At 39.1% G+C, this 23,298-nt stretch overlaps 1 long non-coding RNA gene across 1 annotated transcript in view; it reads right to left on the bottom strand.

Moving 5' to 3' along the window:
* LOC127060124 (uncharacterized) overlaps positions 1-22,196 on the bottom strand; it is a 37,443-nt gene extending 15,247 nt beyond the window's left edge. Inside the window, exon 1 of the long non-coding RNA XR_007778778.1 lies at positions 22,028-22,196. This is a non-coding gene — a long non-coding RNA (uncharacterized LOC127060124). The remainder of the gene's footprint in view (positions 1-22,027) is intronic.
* Between the last annotated feature and the right edge of the window lie 1,102 nt (positions 22,197-23,298).

Genomic DNA, 23,298 nt, shown 5'->3' on the forward strand with positions numbered 1-23,298 from the left:
AATTCAAATATTTAATTGATGTTTAGAAACATGGAGGACCATTGTGATTTCTTTTCATTGCAAGTAAATAAATCCCATAGATACAAAAAAATGTACCCTTGGGGAAACAAGTGTCTCATTTTCATTATGCCAAACAACTTTCTTGACAACTTGACAACATTTGCTGAACAAGATTTTGGCAAGAGAATTCTTTAAAAGGCATTTTATAAGGCTATGCAATTCAAACTATTTACTTTTCTTAAGTGAAGTATTTGTAGCAACTAGGAAGTAAGGGAACAGAAGGGAAATGTTTCTTCTGTATGAATCCCTTTGTTTCACTGCTGGCCAAGGGAAGTGAGTGCAGGCAGATGTGAATTGCTGGGATTGCACACAAACAGCACCTGCCTCCATTTGCCACAGCCATACAAGAATTGGAGACAAAAATATAATTGCTCAACATTTCCAGAATCCATAACAACAGGTCCTGACTAAATACTGCTCTCCTCTAATTTAAACTCAAGGAGAGCCATCCACATACTTGGATTTAAGTGCAAATTCAAACCTTTGAAATTTAGCTTGTGTTTCTTCTAAGTAATTCTGGCAAATGTATTTTCTTTAATGCTTCCTCTCAAGTAGAAATAGATACTGAAATCAAAACTGACTCATGGAGTCCTGGGGAAGGCAAGATTCTGCTTACAAAACTTTAAAAATAATTTGAAAACTTCCTGATATGAGTGACATTTCCAAAAGTGCTGAAGAGTTCTGCTGTGGGATATAAAGGTAACTATCTTGCTTTTAGCTCATCTGTCTTTCAAAGATATTTATCTGATACTTTGGATAAATTTGCAGCCCCTAAGGTAGACAAAATACATTTTCTGTATCTATGGGGTTTATTTACTTGCAATGAAAAGAAATCACAATGGTCTTCTGTGTTTCTAAACATCAATTAATTATTTGAATTCCCTTGTGTATGTACAAAGTAGTAGTTCTCACAAAAAGCAAACAAAACAAACAAAAAACCCACAAACAACTGCCGAGGATTAAGTCCTTCAAAACTAGACATGATTTTCTTTGAAGGTCATTAAAATTTAATGTTGCAGATAAATAATATGACCCATTTCTTTATTTGAAATGAATTATAATATTTAACATACACCACTAGAAGAGGTCATCTGCTCTTTGGGTAAATGAGGCTCTTTTGTAACCCAAGAAATGTAAATAATGCCGATCCTAAAAAGAAATACTTTCAGAAATGACACAATTGAAATTTGAAAATAAATGTGTTCAGGTTTCCACTTATATGCTGCAGTACTTCCTAATCATGCAGCAGTGTCACTTCTGCACACAACAAGCCATCAACTATTTTTATTTTGACCTGAGCCTTCACACAAAGCATTAATTTACTTTGCAGCATAATGAAACCAGTTCTGCTGTCACCACAGAGAGCTGCTGTGCACAGCATCAGAAAGAGAGATGACAGAAATTCCAGCAGCAGCAGAATTTAAATGTCTTGCCTGTAATTTTGTTCAGTAGCATCTCTGTACATCTGACATGTGAAATATGTCTTTAGCTTTTGAGACAACAAATGACATTTGGTTTTGCTAAGAAGGCTTAGCAAAGGAAAGGCACATTCAAAATGTCACTTGTGTTACCACAGAGGTGTCCTCTGAAAATGAGCCTAAATATCTGTGGAATATTTCAATACTTAGAATTTTTTTCCAAAAATACCATTAAACAATTCAAATTTTTCCCTTCTGGGAATGCAGGCAAGTGCTCTGACCTAATTTTACACATTTATTTCTCCACTATTTTTTTTATTCCAGCCCTCCCAATTCATGGGACTTGGAAAATGCTAAAACATGAACTGATCTCTGAGAGGACAATGAAGAGCACAGCAAAACCTGAGCATATTTCTATCCCATTCATAGAGTATTAAGTCAGGTGCATTTTCAACTTCTGAAAATTAAACATCCTGTGGCATAGGAGAATCTATTTAAATATCAAAGACCAGTTTTGCTGAATTAAAAACATAAACATGGCTGTTTGGAAAGACTAAGAGGTATAATTTTTTTCATATATCAATGTGATAGTAAGATTTCCTTAAAAACAGATGAACTTCAAGTGTCCTTATCATTAGCATGCTGGTATTTTCCAGTATTTGTATTTGCTGGCAACCCTTTTTGTCCTTCCAGGAGAGAACACTTGTACTTATTTACACAAAATAAAGACGGCTTCACTTTGTAAATTTAATATTTTGGGCAAGCAGTAATATACCAGTGTGTTAGCCAGTCTTAGCAGGAAACAGTCCTAGTGCTGATCACAATGAGATGACTCGTGGTCTCAGCTCATTTTGAGAAGTTTACTAAACATGTTATCTCTAGCACAGGGCTGATGTAATGTTTATAAGTTCAGTCTGTCCTGTTTTGCCATTGCTGGTGATACTCTTGTTACCAAAACAGCCTAAAAGTCTTTTCTTCATCATAACCTTCTGAAGGTCACATATAGATGATGTTTCATCATGATTAATATTTGAAACATATTTTTAAAGAGCAATCCCCCATGCTGTTAAAACACCTCCCTGAATTTAAAATTTTAGTTCTTCCTATAATAAAGCTTGAACAACTTGATACTACAGAAAGCTTTTAACTCATCATCTGCTCTGTAAGTAAAATCCATTTTGTCTAAATGATGAATATGTCAGGTCATATGGTGGGTTATCTATATGACTGCAAATATCTCCTTAACATTATGGTTATATGATGATGAGCATCCATATTTGTTAACACAAGGATCAATACATGTCCTTCAGGACACTTGAGCTAAGGCTGACATAATCACAGAGGAAAAACTTTGTGTATAACTTAGAAGGAAAGAGAAAAAACTCTGCAGCCTGAATAACCTGTTTTGTCAAGGCTTGCTAATACTCTTTTTATGCTCAACACATCATTTCAAACTATCTTTAGGGTGCTTAAATTGTGACTCTGATCCTGTCACACACACTTTAATTTCTAGGCTTGCAGCCTATCAGTTTAACTGAACTCAGTGTAATCCTGACACTCCAGGCTGCAGTGATTCCATCCCCTCTGTACTGACAAGGGGGTCTCTGCTCATGTGTCACCATCTGGGGCCTGACTAGAAATGCTGCAATGGAAAATCAACCCAGCACCTCAGTCCTTAGCTGAGCCATGTCAGGGGGTATTGTTTGTAGCAATGTTCCTTTAATCCTTCTTCACCTCAAGTAAGAAGTTATAACTGGATGTGCACATCAGGAGGATCTGATGGATAGGGAAGTACAATTTTTAATAATTTTCAGAATAAACCAACACTTTCAAATTTCTCAGCATTACACATGTATAGGATATTTATTGTAGAGAAGTACACTACTGCTCTCATGCCTCAGTGCAGCAGGAATGAGTAGGAAGTCATAGGGCAAGTTCTGTCTTCAAGAGCTCAGTAACTACTTTAATCACCCATAGATAGAAACTTCTTTCCAAGAGAGACTTTCTTGGATTGTGCAAATGTCTTTAGATTTTCCTACCTTTTGCCTGTGATTAAGTTCCTCAGGAACTTCCACTAGGAAGGTGCCCATGAGAACTTAAGGGAGAGCATCCAGCAGCTGTTATTTGCTATGTACACCATCTTTTCTCATCTTTGCCTCAGCTACTTCAAAAGTTGGGGTTCCAGGTCTATGTTTAAACCAAGAGAACTTAGCTCTGTGTCTGATATCTGAAAGGGTCAGAGTTGTGCCACTTCAGAAGCACTGAATATGCAGTAAGAGAATGAGAACAAGTAAACAAAATGCTCCATTGCCAAGAAAGAGAAACTGAGATGACAAGTTGTGTAACTTACTATTACTAATTATGCTTATCTAAGTGTTACTGCACCAGCAAAAAAATCTTATCTGAAACAAAGCCATAGAAAGAGTTGCATGAGAAGTTTCAGTAATGCAATACTGGCTGCTTTCAAGCCTATGATGTCTACAGACATTTCTACCAATTAGATCACCCAAATGTGACAAGATAAGCCCAGATAATCTGCTAGAGTCACATCTCATTTTACATCTTTGCAGAACTAGCACTGAAAATTAGAATTTTGCTTTTATAGAATCACTATATAACATTTCTGCAAAAACATATTTGGCTCTGTTAAAATCAAATGTCTTTTTGTTTACTCTTATCAAATTCTGTGACAGAGACAACTGGTTACTAGTTAATACTGCCTTAATTCTGCATATTATTTGATTCCTATTCTGATAGGTTTCTCTAGTTTAGATATAAAAATGCAAGCATAGAAAGAGGTTTTAGATCCTCACTCTGTCATCCAGGTGTGAATATACAAGTTTTTGATTAAATTGTACTTTAGTGGGAACTTTTTTTAATAATAACATTTTGCCTCCCATCTTGTTCAGAGTCAGCTCAGGAAAAGGAGTGTCCTGACACTGTCCATGTGCCCACTCTGAACCAGCAGTAAGTGCTGTTACTGAAGGCCATTTCCTGCTTCTTCAGTTTGGTACCAACCCAGACCAACCTTGTTTAGCCTGAAATCAGACAGTGCTGGAGTTCAGGGTCATATGGCTTCAAGCAAAATAAATGGCCCAAGTCACTAAGCTGAATGTTTTGTGTAATTGCAGTTTAAAAAGAATGATAATAAGTAAAACAGCTCCATTTGCAGATGCTGAGTTCACAGCTGCTGCTTTTGTTTACTGATGCATTGTCCTACTGCACACAAAAATTTGAGCTTTCTTGTCTTAAGACTGCAACACACTGGTTCAAGGAAATAAGTCACAGGGGAGGTTAGAATAGAAGATCTGAAATGTAGCACACAAACAAACAGATTCTCTACAGCTCCTCCTAAATCTGTGTTTAGGCTCATGCTTGACATGCTTCACCAGGATATCAGCAGATGTTGAAATTCAGTGTGCATGAGCAATGTTCCCATTTAATGTTAATTTGTCAAGAAAGGAAAACCAGGAACTTTCTATGAACCTCTGAAAACCAAAAAAGCTCATATGAAAAGTGTCTGGATCTCAGCAGTACCTCTCCAACAGCTTTTGTACATGAGGTGTCCGAGCAAGTTTTCCTTGGTGTCCACAGAAAATCTGAAAAGCACTGCTTTACACTGCCCCACAGATTATAGAAAAATTCCAGCAAGAGTACACTTAGCTTACAAAGTCACACATCAACATGTCTGTGTATACATTGCCTCAAAGAAATCTCTGGAGAACTGAGCTGCCACTGAGATATAAAATAAAGGGCAGATAGTTTTAAAAATGCCTGTTACCAGTTGTCATCATGTCCCTAGTTCTGAGAGTCCCCACAGAAATTTTGCTTGTTTCTTCATGGAAAGGGCTGTTGAGCCATGGCACAGGCTGCCCCAGGCAGTGCTGGAGTCCCCTTTAATGGAGGGATGTAGCAGACACATGGATGTGGCATTTAGGAACATGATTTAGTGGTGGCCTTGGCAGTGCTGGGTTAATTGCTGGACTCAGTGATCTTGGAGGTCTTTTCCAACATAAAATATTCTATGATTCTTTTTATCTATTACTCCTCTCTCTAGGAAACAGACCTTTAAAGGGGGAATGAATGAGAGCAACATCACAGGAGAGATGGGCAGCAGCTGAACACAATATACTATACAAAATACTACAGCTGAATACTATTGAGTATTTTACTATAATTATGCACCAATATCCCTAAGGCACAAGGACAAATGTTAATATTTTCAATTTGCAGGTCTCTAAGAGTTTGGAACAACACAAGTGAAAAGGTCTTTCCAACCTAGTGAGCAAAAGTTGAAAGGCAGGAAAGCTGCTGAAGAGCCACATGGCCTTGAGGAACAAGGCAAAGCTATTCTGCATTAGGGAAAGGAAAGAGGTTGAACTCAGTTAAGTTCTTGCTTCACAGCCACTCCCAAGAACACAGCTGGGGCTTGAAACCAACCCTTGAGGATAGGCAGCAAATATTCTAAAACTACATGGAAAAATGGAAATCTTTGCATCTGGTCCAGGCAGTAGAAGCTCTGTTAAACTTTCCAGCACCAGAAATCACTCTCAGCACACCTCTGCTTCTCTAGGATCCCCTTGGAATAGCACAGGCATGGGGGGCAGAAGGAGAGAGGACAGATGGCTAAAATGTCTTCTCATATCCTGTCAATCCAAGCCTTACAGTGGCACAACACCACATGAGGCCTAACCAGCTCCTTCTTTTTTGTTCCAGTCTGTTTGTCTCTGATGAACACACTGTACTTTAAACTGATTCCCAGAGCAATTAATAAAAAATGAGCAATTAGGCAACCTACTTCACCTAGCTGTATTCCCACCACTGTCCATCTGGTCTCATGCTAAACAATCCATTTAGAAGGGACTCTTGCACACAGCCACTCCAGTAACTTTCCCTTCTGATGTTACCTCCCTTCCCAACTATCAGAGGCAATTTCTGTCACTGTCTCCCTCCTCTGTGCTTATACTTTGCATGTCCTTCACAACACTTGTTCTAACCACCTGCATTCCTACCTTGCCAACACAGACACATTTAGTTCTCTGAAAGCAAACATTTCAAATGAGACACTGCAGATGGGAGAAATCATGAGGCAGCCAGAGCTCTGCAGTACAGGTTGGATCAGTCACTGTGTACTCACCACTCTAGAGCAGAAGGACCATGACTGTGTCATGCAAGACAGCTGGTCAATACCAGAGCAAAACTGGAAACAGGATTCTTCCCATTCTGCAAATCAAGGCTCTGCTCATATCTAAACTGAACAATGTTTGTAAGAAAGCAACCCTATTTCTACTCCCAACCACTGGCTCTTCTGCACATGATCCTCTAAATCTCTTGTGGAGTTCGGGTTAAGTAATTAAGTCATTTGCAAGGACTTGCATGGCCAATTCCTTTTGGAACATCCAAAACATGAATGGCTTTGAAATGCTTGTGTCTCTGCTGTTTATTTCCATAAGAAACAAATTTTCATTAAAAAGTTATTTTCTTTCCAGTAACTGCATAAAAACCCCCCAGGCATGTTACGTACCCTCAAGAGGGCAGCATGGTATTTGAAAATTCACCTTACAAAGGGAATAATGCCTTGGCAGAAGAGCAGCTCTAATGAGAGCATGGAATTAATGTTGTTATAAACATTAATTATAGAAAAATTAGGCAAAAAAGAAGGTAAGTCTATGGCAGGGCCATTTGCTCACCTGTCCATTGCTGCTGTTCATGTAGCACCTCAGGGATTACAGAAGCAGCTGATGCAGCACTGCAGTTTCCAGGCCAGTTCTTGCTTAACCAATCCCAATTGTGAGCAGCCTATTCAAAACTGTGTGTAGGGCAAGGAACAGCCAAGCTCTGTGATAATGACATTTGTGCCTGCAAGTGGTAATAACGCTGTTGATGCTCTCCAAGGTACAGAGAAATTAAGGATTAAAGGAACACTGACTACAAGGTAATCCCACGAGTAACTGAGTATGGTTGACTTTCATGGCACTGCATCATTTTGTCCTTCTATAAAAGTATTGTTTCATCATAGAAGACTTTTCCCCCTCTCTCCTCATATAAAAATTCCAGTGCAGATCTATTCTTCACCAATTTATATCCTCTAATCCTTTTATCTACATTATCAGTTAGCCCTTACACTGCTTCTGTTTTGTTTAATTGTGCTTCTGTCTTTCATACTATGAAAAAATCTCCCAGTTCCTTGACCATTTTAGTAAAAATTCTCTCTGCCTGTTCCCATGTAAATCTTGCCTGAACAAAGATAACAACTGCATTCCAGGTGAACAATCCCTATCACTGGCCTTAATATTTCTTCAAGTATTCTTCAAGTATTCTTCAAGTATTTCTATTGAAAAGTCACCATGTCACCACACGTGCTTTTTTGAGCACTGATGATTTAGGACTGGCAATAGTAGCATGTATTTGGGAGTCTTGGAGAAGGAACTGCAGGTCCAGGCTCAGATTCTGCCATCACTGTGCAGCAGGCCAAGACAAACCAGATTGTATCTCCCATACCTTATTTTAGAGTGGTGATAATATCCACTATGCTACTACTAACTGGTACCACAGCTATAAAACTATATGGAAACATAATACCATCATACATCTTAACTGGATACTTTTCAGCTCACTAATTACAACCTCTGCTGTAATTCCCTCAGTAATGTCCAAGGTCAGCCAAGTGCTTTGATACTGGTATATCACTATATAACCCATAGTTATTGTCATATTATCATATAACCCATATCATATCATAATATAACCCATACTATTATCTCTAATAATAGAGATTAACAAAAATTGCGTAGGAGTCCTGTTTCTTAAGTGCTTTGATACTGGTATATCACTGTATAACCCATAGCACATCATGTATTAGAAGAATTTCTTTACCCAATTCAATCTTCCAAAACAAATTTTTTCCCATTCCTGAAGAATGCTTACTTGAATTATTCCTTAAATTGGTGTGATTAATTTCATCATAAATCCTGTGTACTAAAGAGAAAATTTTTATAATTACTGCTACTTAACACCCTTCTACCACCCAAATGTAGTACATTGCAAAATAAAAATTAAATTCTTGCTGATTTTCTGCAGCGTTTTTTTGTTGTTATTTTTGGGTTTGTTTCTGAGAAAGCATTTGACCTGAAACACAAAGGACTACTCCTGCCATCAGTCAAGTGCCCAGTGATTGCACAATGGAATAATCTGCAACATTTTTCCTATGGTCAGGATATTATACATGACATCCATCCCAAATGTATCACATCTTCCCAGGTTATTTGTGCTCAGCACGGTGTGTTTTGACCTTGCAGGGAATTATCTATAGGTTGACCAAGCCACCCCTGATGGGGGACATTGAGATGGCATCAAACCCTTGCAGTGCTGGCTCAGTAGGAGCTGGGCAGTCCTAAACCCCTCCCAGAGAGCAGTGCCTGCTCCTGTGTGCATCCCCATCCCAGGGTGAGCTGGGCTTGCTGCCCTGCCAGCCTGAATCCTGCTACACACAACGTGTTTGTGGTTTGGGGGAGATAAGCAGTGCTACAGGGGAAGAGGAGCTGACTCCACACTCATTGGTCATGTGCTCACATCTAGCAATCAATTTTCCCTCTCCCTGAGAACGTGAAATAACACCCTGTGAAACAACACAACATCCACAGCATCTGGCATTGCACAGCATCCTAAACAGGGAACATTCTATCCAGTCCTTGGCCTAGGAGCTTGGTGAGGCTGGATACACATTCCAGCTATCTTGACACACAGAGAGCTCGAGAAAACACAGAATTTGAGTAAGGACTCAAGGTGAAAGACATTATATCTTGAGCATGTGGTGCAATTCAGCAGCTAACACAATTTACACAAAGGAAAATGCAATAACAAGTTCCTTTCTCCTGTTCCTCATTCACCAGACTGTTTTCAGGCTCATTTCATCTCCAGAATCTATCACTGCTTCTTCTCCAAGTAGGAATTTTTCCTGCTCTCCTAAAGTTTTTTTGGGGAGCCTGTTGTAAGACTTATGCATTTCAAATAATAATCCAATTAGATACTCTTTATTTTCTACACATTTAATGAGTGATTTGATGAGAAATAAAGCAAATACTAAAAAGCTTCAAGAGTGAACCACCTTAGAGCTGAAAAACATTAAAAGAAACCTGATTTTAAAAAGGAACAATGTTTTCATGACTGACCTACACAAGTGGGCTCTGCAATTCTGGGAATTTATAGGTAGCCCTTCTACGTGCCTGGCTCACTGATTCATTCTGGTACTGTTTAATGCTCCTGCTTCTTGTAATGTATGGACTGTGCAGATGTCAATAGCCTTGTTGACATTTAGCTGACTCCTCTCAGATTCTGATTCAGAGAGCATTTTCCTTGCAGGGAAGGATGAGCACACTCCCATCTATGGATTAGTTCTCAAAGCTTTTTTATCTAGTTGGGAAAGGCAAAGAGAAAAAGTAACAGACTGTGACTCTTCAGAATAACTCAGACCTGCAACACTAGAAGAGCTCTTTTGATATGACTCCGTGCAGGTGGGGAAATTTCAGCTGGAAAAGGTTCCTTTTTTATTAGCTGATCTCTGTGTTTCATTGTCTCATGTACACAGCATTATTCAGTTACACAAAGGACGTAAAAATTGTGCCATTTGCATATGTGCAGTTAGGTTATGGCAGTGAAAAACCATAAGGGTGGCATTACTCAGTACCAGGCACTGTCATCATTTATCCTGTTGAGAAGCTGCACACCATGAGCTTAGTTCTATGCTCCTCTCACTCCCCAAACTCCTCCTGAGTCAGATTCAGCATGTAACTATCGTTTTGTTTTGCCACTTGCCAGGTGGCAAAGCTTAAAACTGTATCCTCTGGAAAGAAATGGCAGAAAGATACAGCTCAGTCACATTTCCCTCCATCCCAAAATTTCCCTCCATCCCCAAAACACATGCTGTAGTGAGGTCACTGTTTCCTGACTTCCCAGCTGCAGAACAGAAAGCTTCTTCTCCTAAGTATGTGCTGCCCCAAATCTGCAATGAAGGTAGCGCAAAGCCAAACCAGCCCCTTCCTTTCATGCTTCAATCCAAGTGCCTGGACTCTACATCCATCTGCCCCCTCCTGCTCCCAACCCCAAGTTCTACATGACTGGAGTCTTCCCTTTCCTAGCAGTTACCAGTTTTACACTGCATTATTTATTACTTTGAGAAAAAGTCAAAGGATCTTCACTGAAAAACGTTAAGTCAGCCAGCAACAACAGCAAAAAAAAGTTTTCTACACTTAAGGCAGATATGACTTCCTTTCTTTCTATCTTTCTATCTGTCTATCTATCTATCTATGTATCTATCTGTCTATCTATCTATCATCTATCCATCTATCTTCTGATCTGAGAGCTCAGCTAAGTAGTTTAGTGATGCCTACTGACTTCTGTAAAGTCTTCTTGGTATTATTATTGGATAAAATTAACTCAAACAGAAGGCTTCTATATGATGAAAAAGAACTCAGGCTGGAGTGTGAAAGAGATAGTCAATGGTTTTTGCACTCTGTCCTCCAAATACTGAAAGGAACATGTCAGCCCAAAACCTTCCAATTGGGAGAGCACATTGGAAAAGGAGATGGAGAAAAGCAGGCTCTAAAAGAAAGATCATAGGGCAAAATAATAGAGATTAACAAAAATTCTTTAGGAGTCTTGTTTCTTAACATGTGTTAAGATTTCTATCATCACTGATGTTAATAATTGACATGAAGTACAGTGGGAGTTAGATAACAGCAGGAACGTTCAGGCCAGGACTAATTTCATTTTCCAGCGGTGTGAGGCACTGGGTAATGGGGAAATGCACAACCATGTTAGAGATGATCTTACTTCACTAAATTAAACCTCAAGGAATATTATTCTGCCTAGAAAAAGATTTCTGCTTGTGTCATGCAACAGGATGCATTCTTCAGAGGAGCACAAAGAACAGGAAGTTAATTTTGTGTTCATGAAAGTGAAGAATTAATAGCAAAGCCTTAAGTCAGATATAAGTGCATGGGTATTGTGCAAGCCTCATCACACAGTACTGCCATCTCACTCCAATTTATGATCTGGAACACAGCAACTTTTACAGCTTTTAGCTGGAACAGCAAGTTGTACCAAAGCACACAATTATTTTATAAATACAAGGGAAAGAGATAAAAGCTCCAAATTTCTTTTGCTCCTTCACCTAGCTCAAGTATAAGCTGGACACATTCTGATGACACACTGTACCTCCAGACTCAGCAGATCATAGTGCTGCTATCTGAGTTCAGGGTTTAAATACAGTCACTCCATCTTCTCTGAACTCAGAATGTATATGGAGGCCAAGATGAGCTTTCTAGCACAATCAAGAACAAATAAATGACTGGGATCAACCTGAGCATGGATAATGCCTTGAGAGGCTCCCTGGAACAGAGGCTAGGCACTGCTAAAGGAATAAAGTAAGGATGTATTAAAAGACCTTCAAAGGATGCACCTAGGGCAGTACAAGAGCCCAGCTGTGGCTACACCCAAGATGGAGAGCAGGTCACGAGTTTTCACACTTTTATAAGCTTTGGTCCATTTAAATATTGGGGTTAATTGTCCAATTACAGCTCCAGGTTATGCAGTCCCATCCTCCCCGTTTGCTCTCCTGAATTTGCTGTTTGTACTTTTTGAGCCTGAAGCTCCGTGGTGTCCATGGTTCTGGGGCTGGAAGAGGATTGGTTTGTCTGACTGGACTGTGCGGAGAACTTGCTAACACTTTATATGAAGTTCAGAGTTATATACTAATGCAGTACAGAATCTGGAAAATATGAAAGCTAAAACTTAAGGTATCATGGGCTGTGTGATTGTGTGGGCAGGCCATATTTTAAGTTTCACCATTGTATCTGATAGGATTCCTCACAGAGTGCCAGAAAATCCCAGCCCATGGGGTCAGTGTCCTCTGAGTGCAGCTTTCCAGCCCCCAGAATTCACCACAGAGAGGAAAATCGGGCTTTTGCTTATCTTGACACTGCCAGAGTCCCTGCTTTCTAGTTCATACCACCAAAAGCAAGCTCAAACCAGAGGTGAATCTACTTCATGATACAACAAACTGCTATCACTGTTATTTGTCCTGTATGTTCTTATCTCCCAGTTTCAATTAATCACCACCCTGGAAATCAAACACTAAGCTATTTGTACATTCTCTTTGAAAATACATTTCAATTTCCTTTTACTTGAACTGCCCTGTCCTTTGCCACACCTGCTGAGTGCATCAATCTGCACAGCACACTCTGGATATACCTGAGGAGTCTGATGACTCACACGAGACAGAGAGCACATAATCTCTGTAGAGAGAGCACAAGTCTGAAAAGTGTGATGCAATTACATACAGAGGGATCATTAGCAAATAATCACATTTGCATGGTGAAGATAGTTACAGTGTGTTGTGACTGAAGACCAGGTTCTGCTCTCAGAAACAGAAAGTTCTCTTCAGTTCATGACCATGTCAGCCACATGAGCACCATGTCTGTATTAAACACCAGAATCCTGTGCAGGAAAACTGTAAATCTAACTCCATCTATTTGATGCATAGAAACATTTTTTGATGCGTGTTAGCTCAGCCTTCGTGAAATCTAGGTTTATTCTATCCTAAACTGTTGGAATCTATATTATTCTCTTCTGTCTGGAGGGATTTTGTACTTTGCAGAGAAGACAATTGGGAGAGGCTGATTTTATGGAAACAGCAGGGCACATGGACTGGTCTCCTATCTAACATTTATAGGGAAGGTTTCAGCACAGCTCACAGACACACTTGAAGGTACAGCTTATTTCTCAGTGCTGTCATTCAGCTTAGAGTACTTGGCTTTAGAACAAATATCTTGGATTCCCAAAGCCATCCTTGTCCTAAATCTGTAACCTGCAGGGATGGCTGCCTTACCTCCATGAGGTTTTGTGTCTATTGGTTTTACTCCTGAATTATTTGATGGGTTTGTATCTGTTGTTTTTACTCCTGAAATATTTTTGCCACTCTGTGAGGTATTTTCACCATGAATGTATAATTTTGCAAATAGTCAAACAGATGGCTCTGGAGATTGCTAGACTTCAATGTGTCTTAATGACAGCCACATTAGTACTTAGAATAGTCTCTGCTCATTGGTTAAAAGAATCTAATTTCTACATAAAAAATAAAAAAGCCTTGAGCAACTGGAAATCCTGAAAGCAATACTCCAATCACTGCACATCCTGAGGCTGATTGAATGAAATTCTTGTCACAGATCAACCTCATGTTCAGTCTGAGATCTCTTTGTGATCCCTCTCAAGTGAAAATAAGGTTAAAAATAAAGTTATCTATTGTATTTCAGTCTTCTTTGTTGTGAGTGAGCTAAAAAACACACATTTACAGCCTTACTTTTATGCATTACTTATATTAATTTGGTGTGAAATGCCATTTCTGAACCAATAGCTGGCTGAGCTCTGAGTCTGTTGAGCCTGTGTTTTGAAAGAAGGAAAATGAACTAATACTTTATTCAAAGTTTTCCTGGCAGTTTGTCTGTCCTGATGATTTAACTGCTATTTACACTGAAACCAACATGCAAGAAGATTGTAGCCTATAACTCCCAAGGGAGCAGCTATGGAATTTTTGCATTCTGCAGAGTGTTATGGGTTGGCAGCCTCTCCTGTGTGCTACACAGATCACTTCAATCCCCTGTGTTTATCCTATAAACAAGAAAGTGCTCTACAGTGTTGTGCTAAAGAAAACAGCTGAAATCTAAAGCAGCTCAGTCCTGTTTAAGCTGTTCCCTGACACACTCCCTACCACACGGGTTTGTTTTCCATTGATTTGCTGATGAAAGCTGGCAGCAAATGCTACACTACTACTGAGCATATTAATCATTGAAAGAAAACAGTATTTCTTCAGCTTTGGCAATTCCTGTACTCCACATAAATAAGGCCTCCTCCTTCCCTGTTAACCCTGTACACAATGTAGAATCCCCTAAAGCATTTGGTTTCTTTGCAGTGGTGGATTTTATTCTGCTTATTTCTGCTCTAAGCCTGGATGCCTGCTGTGGAGTCAATTAAGATCTGAAAACATCCATGTGGCTCCTGATTCAGAACTCCACTTGTGGCAAGAAGCACAAACACTGTGTGCCTGGTGCTTGGATGCTTTTGAGAAATAAGAATGCAATCCTGGTGCAGCTGCTCATTTCCCCAGAACAGAGAAAGAGCAACATCAGCTTAACATGACTGATTCCTGTCATTTACAGCTACCTCCAGCACCCACAGTGTGTGCTGACTGCCTGTAAGGCACCAGGGAATTCCTCATGCCACAAATGCCCTTACAGGCTCTAGCAGAGTAATTTTTCATTTTGTTGTAGAGTTACATGAGAGGGGTCTAAGAGCAGAGCCTACCACTGACAGAATTAGCCCTCAAACAGGCCGTTTCTTCTCCTCACCCCTAGTTTATGGGTTTTGTTACTAATGGTTCTCTTGAGGCAATTTTCTCCCTTGAGAACAAGCTACCCTGCACACACTGCCCTGAGAGAAGCTGCTTACAGCTCAATACTGGACCTGAAAGCTCCAGAAATTTTGTTTGATTGCACTACTATTTGTGCCATGCAGCACATGGCAGTCGACTTGTGGGGACCTCTCTGGAAGGGAGGATGGCAATGTTTCAGGGAGGTAATGGGTCTGAATCCAGCATTAATAAATCATCTATCCTCTACAGCAAAGCTGCATTATTGAAGATGATAATCACATTTGTACTGTCATATCCCCACATTCAAGGCTTTGACCAGGTTTCCAAGCATGGAGAGGAAATCAGAGAAATGCAGTTCATGCACCTGTGGAGGCACCAATCCAAAGCTGAGGCAGTAATCAAGTACAGGCTATTTAAAAACCACTTCACTGATCAAATAAACCACTATTCACATATAGTTACTCTATCTCCTGTGATGGAAAGAATCCCTGAGGTCGATTAAATGCAGTGGAGGCATCGATGATGACTGTAATCATCCTCTTATTTCTATTATTTACACAGAAGGATGTACCTGCTTGGTGACCAAATCCAAACTGTGCTGCAGAATTATGAACAATTACTGTTAACAGTTGAGCATAACAAAAGAGGGGAAAGGCAGTCCTTGGTAGGGGGTTTGCACATGCTAGACTGCAAGCAACAAAGTACCACCAAAATATCTATAATACAGAATATTTTAGTGTCTTGAATTAGGTATAACTTCTTTTTTTTGCCCCTCTGAGCCTCGCTTTCAAATTGCTCCCTTAAATCAGTCCTAGGAGAAATCATTTGATTGCATGCCTTCATTAGTCTCTGGAATGAATTTAAAGCAAATTATAATTATAACAGGTAAATGAGTTTTACTCTGGCCTAGTTGGGAGCAGTTTTATTCACATTTATTCCCAATTTGGTCTTTGCCCACTTGAGTACAGTGGTAGAGAATATCCTGGGCTGCAAAAGGGCAGTGGGCAGTCCAAGAACAGCACAGGACAGAGCAGAGCCAGTGGGAACATTGCAGTTCCTACAGCACCTGCACAAATTCCAGTTCCTCAGTTTAGACACCTTGGCAATAGAACTCCTGACAGATGGAAAATGCAGTGCTTGTTAATTATGTGCTTGGTCTGTGTCTGTTCAGCAGACACTGCATTTTTCAGCATAAAACTGGTGTTTCCTAGTAAGAGCTAGACTAATCCAGCTAGGTGTTTCCCTGAATTTGTGTGCAATCTCCAAGTTCATTATTCTTCAAGTTATCTTTCAGTTTTCCTCTGTCCTGCAGGTTCACCCTAAAGGTGTAAGTTGATTATGAACTGTATTTATAATATGAAAAATAGTAACAGTTGAAGGCCTTAGAATAAGAATTATTTTATTTCTCCTGACATGACTGTTTTATGATTTGTCTGACTGCAAAGAAAATATCCCTAACTGATACTGACAGAATACTGATCCTCTTTCTTTTTAGTTCCTCAGGTCTCTAGCACAAGAAAATAGTTAGAATAGCTAGAAACCAATACCTTAACAATTGTTAAACTTATTTTGTCTCATTTCCCACAGAAATCAAGCTGTTAATGGTTTACCGTACTAAAGAAATTCCTTCAAATCAGATCACCAAATAAATCTGTTATTATTTGCCTAAATTGTTAGCTAATAAGCTCAACTATACTAGTGGAAAAGGATTAAGAATAACATTTTTTGAAACAATAACCTGTTTTTCTCACCTAAATAGATACAAACTGTTGACAGAGAAGAAACAGCAGACTACAAAGAAAGAAGATGAAATGGAAAAAGGAAAATAAGATGATCTGTGATGTATTTAATGACCTACCATGACATGTTTGTGAGCCTGTGAGCACAGAAAATACATTTTACACAGAGGGAACAAATAAATCCATTCTAGCCAACAGAATTTATCCTCAGTCTTTACTTCTGTAATATCACTCTTCGATGTTGCCTCAGCAGTAACACCCAACTTCTGAGTGACACTTAGAAGCAATAGTGCCTTGAACCTTCTACACCAAAACCCCAAGAAAACAAATTGAAACATCTCTCAATTTGCAATTAGAACATAGATCAGAGTTATTTTTTATGCACAGGATGATATCAAAGGCCTGAATTTCTGCCATTTGCACCCACAGAACCAGATATTCTCACTTTTCCTGGGCCTTTCCCCAAACATGGATGCTGGCATGGACTTCAGAGGCTGCCTGTGTGCAGATGGGTTAAGAGCAATGACTCAGCCTTTCTGCTTTAACTCAAAAAGAAACAAACTTGTAAAAACAGTGATTTTTAGTGTATCAGACAAGGTTATCCAAATAGAACACAACAGCTCTGTGATATCACTAAAGCCAATGACACCTAAATAACCAGATAGAGAGGTGCGATCTGTTCTTTGCCAGTTACTCGTTAACCAATCTTCATTAATCATAAAAAATGTTTTTACATGATTCTGGATTCTATAACTGCAATCTCCCAATCAGTGTTTTGCTCAGGTGGCCTTGGTCCAGCTACTATCCCTTCTTTTCTTGCTGAGATATTTTGCAATAGCAACTGATGAGTTGGAGGTTCCAGCTTAGTTTACAGATGAAATCTCTTGCAGTATAATCTTGACGTTTCTGGAGCTTTTTAATCTTTACAAGAAAATTCTTCATTTGCCAATTAAGAAATGAAAATGTCTTTATATACTTATCATCAGAATATTTCAGCAGTTCATTACCTGGGGGAGTATATTTTATAATACTCTCTGGGGCAAATATAAAATGAAAACAAATGGAAAACTAATTAAATATATTTCATTTGTTGCAAGGACTGAAAAACAAAACTGAACAAAACCAAAAATCAATTTCTACATAAAGCTGTTTCCCTACTTTTCAGACCTAATTCAAAGTAATTTACATCATAGCCAGAATAAAATGAAAAAAGATTAAAAATGCAGGAATCAAAACTGATTGATTCAGTGTTAATCCTGTGACTGCACTACCATTGTATCTGTAGCCAGCATTCCAATTCTGTGCTAGGTTTCACTCCTTGCAGTCACATGATATTATGCAGAGCAGAACCTGACATTAACATAATTGACTTGTATCAATCACTAATCACCTTGCATTAACACTGTTAATGAAGTTACAGTCATGTGGTGATTTAAATAACACCGTGAGGCACAGCTTTCCTTAGAGCTCTTAAGAAAATTGCACTACCAGCTCAATTGTACTCCTCAAACCCAACACCTGAAGTATACAAGCCATGATCTTTCCCCCAAAAAACTCCTCTCTCCTCTTTGTCAAAAGCAGGAATGTCAGAAGCTCAGCCTCCAAGTTGCTTAAATATCTTTTCTTTGGTGCCCACAACTTTCTGCTGGCTGCTCTTAACCTTGCAGATAGGCACAGATAACACGATGCTTATCTGACAGGCAGGAGGTCTGGCAAGCTGCTTTGCAGACTCAAAAACAAGCAGTCCACTGTGGATTGGCCAGCAGGACACTGGGGAGCATAAAACTGGCTTGGGCCCTCCCTGTGTCCCAGTATATCAAGGTTTAAGCTTCATTGACTCCAGTATAGTGGCTTTAATCAAGATTTTTCATGCCTCAGAGAACAGTACAGCTGCTAAAGCTTCTTTAATAAGGGTTTTATAGCTGGGGAAGCTGAACAGGAATTAGCTGAAAAGAGATGACTTACTTGTGGCCTTATTAAGCAGCAATTTATTATAAGTCAGGCTGCAACATTGTTTTGCTCTAACATGAAAGAGGAATGTTGGTTGAAACGATTTAGTCAAATCCTTGATTCGGTTCCTGTAATTTCCTGCATTTTCTCTTGCAGTATCCTTCAAATTCAGGAAGCCCAATGCACTGTGCTGTCTCAGGAGAAACTCCTATATCTCCCATTTCCCATCAGGTCAAGCAGATGCAGCCATCTTCCCAGGACTCTGGCAATATGGCCTTTATAAAGCTTACCTTTAGATTTCATGGCTTTTTTAATCTGAATGAATTGAATTTCCTATTACCTTATTGAGCCCATGTTGGCAATGTTAACAGAGTATCCTGATAAAGAAAGCACTGCTATAAGGCAGGTCTAGTAAAATGGACACAGCTTGGAATTTCAGTGAAGTAGACTGAAGATTCTTTAACAGAATATATTTTAGCTTTGCAGACCAATATTACTGCAGTATATTAAAAAAATATTCCCCTATTGAAGATAAATTTATCCATTTCTAATGGCACATGTCTGGCTTTACCACAATTCTCACAGGAACAGTCCCATAGGAAACATGATCAACATCGAGGTCACACAGCATATGGGGCATGGGATGGCTCCATGGGCACCTGCTCAAGCAAATAAACCCTGTTGTTCCTCCCACTAGCCAGGAAAAGGAGAAGACCCTGCTGAACCAGAACAGAGATTTTTTCCAGAATGGGACATTTTCACTCAGTGGTGGATGGGACAAGATAATGCAGAGGAGGCACATCCATGTGTTAAATCTTGAGCCATCAGGCTCCTAATGGAGAAGGACTGCCAAGCATTTATTTTGTTAGCTTAAAGTAGCTTGATGTTCTCAGCTTTTGACCCTTGGGATTAGGCCCCTGCCAGAGGCACACTGCAGAACAGCAGCAGAGTATTATCCCCTTTCTACCTTCCCTTTCCTACTTTTCCCACACAAAACCAGATCAGGGATCAAGCTAAACAGATTATTTTCTGCTGGCACCCACAGCAAGGTAACAAATCCAACTATTGTACAGCAAATGTGTGCTCTGAAGACTTAGTAGTCTGGAACTGAGGAGCTATGAAGAGGAATTAGAATGTGTTGAATATATATGATAACCTACATTTCTATCTGCTTCCTGTCTCAACTCTGAAAGGCTGCTGCTTATCTCCTCTCCACTCACCTACCAGGAGGAGAAGGGATCCTGTGAAATTCATGGAAGTGCAAGACCATGTGCCATTCAGCAGAATCTCAGCAGCAGGACCTGGAAGTTAATCACATCTCCTTTTTCCCAAGGCAGGATATCTCCTCATGCATCATAGCCACTCTTACTATTTTCTTAGTAATTGCCTCAAATCTTCCATTCGGGCCACAAAGTTAAAAATCTCACAAAATCTGCCTATAATGAAAGTATATAAATCTTTCACTTGCAAACTTCTCATAAAGACTATTCCCAGTGTTAGCAGAATCTACTGTTGGTGAATACTGGGTCAAAAAGCTAATTCCCTTGCAGTCCTTTTACTGTCTCCTTAATGATTACTGAGAGTCCGGAAATGAGAGCAAAAAGTATTTAATACTTTATTCAACATGAAATTGTCTTGATTTATACTCTTGAAAAATTAATAAAATGCCTCTGAGACAGTCTATCTCTGCTGCCAGGCTTGCAGAAAGTATCTGCTTTATCTGCTGAGCTGTGCAGAACTTTAATAGAGAATAATACTTCTGCTTTCAGTGTTGCATTTACTGTAAATTTCCATTCTTCCAGGAAGGTTCTGACAGACATATTTAGCATCTCAGATCTGACTTCAAGAGTGGAACTGAGCTATTATTTTTTCCACTAATATTTTTGAATAAAGATTTAGTAGTGGAATTTGGTGCAGAGATGGAACCTTTGCAGGAGGCTGGAAAAACCAACCCCTCCGGAGCTCATGGTAAAGGCACCTCCCAGATGTTCCTTCTGTACCAGAGTTCCTCTTTTCACAAATCAAGGCACCATCACATGCAGACAACAGGATTTACATTCCTATACAAAGCTTAGTTGGATGTTGTCAGATTTACCCAATTTTGCTTGACAAACAGCATCCCAATTATCCCATACTTCGTTATCTGCCACATATGTTTAATTAAAACTAGCCCAACATCTTGGTTATTCTTGGTGATGATGGCACAGACTTCACCAACAGTCACAGACTAAATGGCATCATGAATAGGATCCTTCACAAGAGTCTCAGGGAGGAAAAAAGTAGAATGTGCTCTTTTCAGCCTTTAAAACTTTATGTATATTTCCTTGGCAAACCACTCATTTATTGCCCTGCTGTATCCTATTTCCTTATGATCTTACTTTTCCCTCCTGTGAAACTCCAGTCAGTCCTACCAAAGAGAAACATCGTCAAAACACATCCACATAGTTTAGGAAGGAGATTTACATCCAGGTAATATGAACAAAACTGTTGAAAGTCACCATGTTTCTAATGTTAAAAACATTGAGGAGGATTAAATGTGTGCTCTTGGAGGCTGGAGCTGCTGTTCAAATGCTCCAGTCCTATATTATTGATAATTGTTTTCAGCTTCAGAAACAATCCTTGTTTGCTGACTTTCAAATAACCACTGAAGAAGTTAATCAGCAGCCAGAACAAAACAGCTTCCAAAAGGCAGTGACAGTGAAAAGGAAGTAAGCACAGTTGCTGTAAACTCCTTTTATTCCCTTCCCTTTATAAAGCCTTAGCCCTCAAAGCTGGAAATACTCTCTGCTGCTCTGCCATGACATGGCTGTACTGCTGGGTTAGAATTTCCATGCACTAAAAATGCTAAACAGAGCCAAAATAAAAGAACAATTGGAAAGCAGTTAATGAGCAATGAACTTCTCTTTACTAAAAAGCTCTTGAAAAGCTGTCCTTCCACTTGCCCATAAATCCAGATGCACACACAGGCACAATGCACACACAAGTTTAGCCTGTTTGCATGTTTGCAGATCAGTTCCATACAGCACAATCTTTATCAGTGATATGATGAAATGTCTTTGTAGATTTGCCTGTCACACACTTGAGAAGCAGCTGAAATAGGGTTCTGGTTGCCAGCAGGCTTATCTTTCATCTTTTACCTCTGACTAACACAGCAGAGAGTCTATTACCTGCATTTTTCACAGTTGGATCTTTTAAGTTTGATTTTGGGCAGTAAAGATATAAAGCAAATTCTTCTGTCTTTTTCATTCCTCTGAAATAAACCCACTCTCACCTTGGAGCTTATCTGAAAGCTTGAAATTGAACTAATGAACATCTCAGGAGAAAACACAAACTGGACAATAAAATGCATATATAAAAGGCTCTCAGCATCCTCACCCTAATGCATAATTCAAAGAAGTTGAAATGAAAAATTGTTAAAACTCTTCCTCACTTACCTGCACTAAAAATATCAACAGACCATGCAACTTTATTTCAGGTGCAGCATCAGATGAACAAATGTTTCTCTTCCTGTATGAAGAAGGGATGTCAGAGAAGGCCCCTTGGCCAGCCCTGCTCTGAGCCAGCAGCACTCAGTGGCACCTCAGCTTCCAAAGGCCTTCATGTGTCAGGAAGGTTTCACAACATGCAGTGATCTCTAAATGGAAAACAACAAAATATTTAATGTTTGCAATGCTTCGTAACACTGAATTTCCCAATTTGTATTCAATTTCTGTCAGCAGCCTGCAGTGTATTCATCATCCTCCAGCCCAGGCAAGCCCTGTGATTCCTGCTCCACTTGAATGAGAAACAGAGTGAGAAGAGGAAGGTAACTGCTTTAAGGAGCACAGCAAATCCATAAATACCCCTGAACTTGAATGCAACAAAAATCCAAACTACAAAACATCTTTTTCTATATTTCATAAATATTAGATTGGGTACAAATAACATAATTTATAATATGTATGTTTTCATTCCCAAGGCTTCCACAGACGTTACATGCAAATGTTCAATTGTAACAAATCAAAATACCAAACTCTGGACCATTTAATGAGTTAATTGATTTTCAGATGTATCAGGCAATTTGTAGCTTTGCTTGCCCAATTATTTCTTCTGCCTAAAGTAAGATGCAGTTCTGACTCTATTAGTTCATTATGCTGTAAATCAGAGAAAGAGGAAATAGAAAAGACCAGCAGGAGAAGCAAACATCATCAAGGTTGACAGGAAAGTTAAAGGAATTTTCTCCCAACATTCTGCTTAAGATCATTTCAGTAATAAGAGTGAAATAAATTTCTTTTGTTCTTCAAGTGAAATGTTACCCTTTCATTTTACTAAAAACAATTCAAACAGAAAGGAAAGAATGGCTGCCAAAAGTTTTTAATTAATGAAGACCCCTAGTGAGGATGAAAACCTACACATCCAACCTCTTGGCATTTATTATCATAGCTCCTGTCAAGACAGGAACAAATTGTTCAGCTACATTGCAGAAGTTTTTAATACAGACTCCATAAAATTTAATTCATGGAATAAACCTCTTGGCAACTGCTTTCTAGTTAAGTAAAACTGGTTTCTTTCCAGATCACTGATCTTGTTTTGCAGGTAATTACATTTTAAAATTGTACCTTTTCTCAATATTACTTTGAAAGATCTCCTTTTCAATAGATAATTACATAAAAACAGGCTTCTTAGTTCTTCTGATGTAATTTTTCATCAATATTTAAGTAGTCTA

This window comes from Serinus canaria, chromosome 13, assembly GCF_022539315.1.
Source record: "Serinus canaria isolate serCan28SL12 chromosome 13, serCan2020, whole genome shotgun sequence".
Taxonomy (NCBI): domain Eukaryota; kingdom Metazoa; phylum Chordata; class Aves; order Passeriformes; family Fringillidae; genus Serinus; species Serinus canaria.